We start from the raw sequence: 2591 nt of genomic DNA, 5'->3' as shown, positions 1-2591 counted from the left end.
CTGTTAAAATTGTCTAGACACGAGAGGGTTGGGGGAGGGATGTATGATGATGGAAGACTTGACTTTGGGTAGTGAACACACAATAAAATACATAGATGATGTATTTATAGAAACCTATATAATTTTGTTGGTGATGTCACACCAATAAATTCAATAAAAAAATAAATAAATGAAAATGAAAACCAAAAAAAAAGTAAGAAAAAATCTATGCAAATGGTAATCAAGTAACAAAATACACATCTGGCAAAAAGTCCAGCGCCAACGCCTCGAGGCAGGTATCCTCGGGGCCCCTGGGGTCACCTGGCAGCTGACCTCCCAGTGTGCTTACCAGGACCGTGATACAGTCCCCTGAGGTTTGACAGCCACACTGCCTTCCTGGGAGCTCCAATGGAGGAGGCACAGTCAGAACTCTTCATGGGGCCCCTTTGGAGTTAAGAGACATTGTCGGACTGGCAAAAACTACATCATGAAAACAATGTTCTGACCTCTGAAGTATCCCTGGTAATGGATGAACTGCTGCTGTCCCCAGGCCTTGTAACCTGTCTGGACCAAGGTTCAAATGAAGCCCCCAGTATGCCAGCAACTCCTGCACCAGCAGCTGATAACCCAGCACCAGCCCCCTTCTGGCCCTTGTCATCCTTTGTCCCTTCCCAGAAGACCTACCCTGACAGCTATGGTGTCTGTTTAGGATTCCTGAATTCTGGGACAGCAGGTCTGTAAACTGCACATACTTCTCTACCCTCAATTTATTGTTTTGCCAGTTAGCCAACACTGGCCCCCTGCAAATGTAGGTCAGCTCCCCGCCCCCACTCGGTACCTGTGTCTGTGCCATGGCCATCTATGAGAAGTTCAGGTACGTGACAGAGGTCATGAGGCACTGTTCCTACCCTGTATGTTGCTCTGACAATAGCGATAATCCGGCCCCTCCTCAGCATCTTATCTGGGTGGAAGGAAATTTATGTGCTGAGTATTTGCACAACAAAACTACATTTCAACATAGTGTGGATATGCCCTATGAGCCACCTGATGTGGACTCTGACTGTACCATCATTCGCTACAACTTCATGTGTAACGGCTCCTACATGGGAGACATGACTGGCAGCCCATCCTCATCATTATCACTCTGAAAGACTCCAGTGGTCATCTGCTAGAACAGAACAGCTTTGAGATGTGTGCTTGCCCCTGTCCTGGGAGAGACCAGAACTCAGAAGAAGAAAATTTCCACAAGAAAGAAAATTTTTTACTCAAGCAGCCCACTGGGAGCATTCATTGAGCACTGCCCACCAACACCAACTCCTCTCCCCCACCAAAGATGCAACTCAGTGGAGAATATTTCACCCTTCAGATCCATGAACTCTTCCAAACATTCCCAGAACTGAATGAAACCTTAGAGCTAAAGGAGGGAAAGAACCCAGAGGGGAGCAAGACTCTATAGCCACTGAAGTCTAAAAAGGGGCAATCTACCTCCCACAATAAAAAAAACCTCATATTCAAGAGAGATGGACCTCACTCAGACCACCTCTGCTTCCTTCCCCCTGTTGACACCGCCACCCTTTTCCCCATTTCCTGGCATTGTGGGGGGCATAGGAGCTTCAACCTCTGCTTGGTACAGATGTGCCTCAGGAACACCCCAGAATTCCATTTGCCTTGGCCTAGGACTCTGCTAAAGAAATTGGCTTGCACTGGGCATTTGTTGGTTTGTACTTTTTTTTTTGGAGGGTGGGGGAGCACTGGAATGTTTCAGCTTAGTTATTAAGGCTTTTATTATGAAGACCATTTGGGAGACGTAGGAAAATGTTCCTGCATATAAGGGTTAGGTTTTAAATCAGCCATACACCAGATTGGAAGCTAGACAGGGAAGCTATCTCAAGTTTTTTAATGTCTCCCAGTGTAATTGTCCACATTGATAAAATGCCAATAATTATACCTACTCACAAGGCCTATTATGAGAATTATGAAATTATGTATGTTTGGGATAAGACTCCCTCATGCATGCTGCTTTCCTATACCCATTGGTGGATGGGTTAGTTTCTCTGACAGGGCAGCTAGTTCACTGGCCTAGCTAAATCCTGTCTAACCTCCTGGTGAACCTGAGCACCTGAAAGGAGATCTCTCCCTGTCCAACACCCTGTAAGATCCCATCTCTAGTGTAAGATCTGTATCTTCCTGTCCAAAAAGGCAGTATAAGAATACCCTGAACTCACCTCCTCCCATAAACACATTGAATTCATACCTACAGATAGAGATGTTCCCCCTGAAGAATACCTGGGGGCTGACTGAGCAGCTTCTACACAACAAGTGAGAAAGAAACCACATAGAAACATGTAGGAGATATGGAGACACTATAGCATGGGAACCCATTCCCAATGCACCAACCTCCAGTAGAAAATGATCCCTGTCTGCCAGACCAGTGTTGATCAGTGGTTGAGCATCAACCAGGAGGTCACAATTTGATTCCCAGGCAGGGCACATGCTTGGTTTGGGGTCTCAATCCCCAGTAAGGCGTGTACAGGAGGCAGCTAATCATTGATGTTTCTATCTCTCCCTCTCCTTTTCTCTCTGAAATCAATAAAAAATATTTTTTTAAAATA

General features: G+C 45.6%; 1 pseudogene; it reads left to right on the top strand.

Moving 5' to 3' along the window:
- Positions 1-387: 387 nt before the first annotated feature.
- On the top strand, positions 388-2302 carry LOC102438234 (annotated as a pseudogene).
- The last annotated feature ends 289 nt before the right edge of the window (positions 2303-2591 follow it).

Source organism: Myotis lucifugus, unplaced genomic scaffold (assembly GCF_000147115.1).
Source record: "Myotis lucifugus unplaced genomic scaffold, Myoluc2.0 scaffold_236, whole genome shotgun sequence".
Classification (NCBI taxonomy): Eukaryota; Metazoa; Chordata; class Mammalia; order Chiroptera; family Vespertilionidae; genus Myotis; species Myotis lucifugus.
Note: the sequence above shows the minus strand (reverse complement) of the source record. Positions and strands in the feature narration are given on the sequence as shown.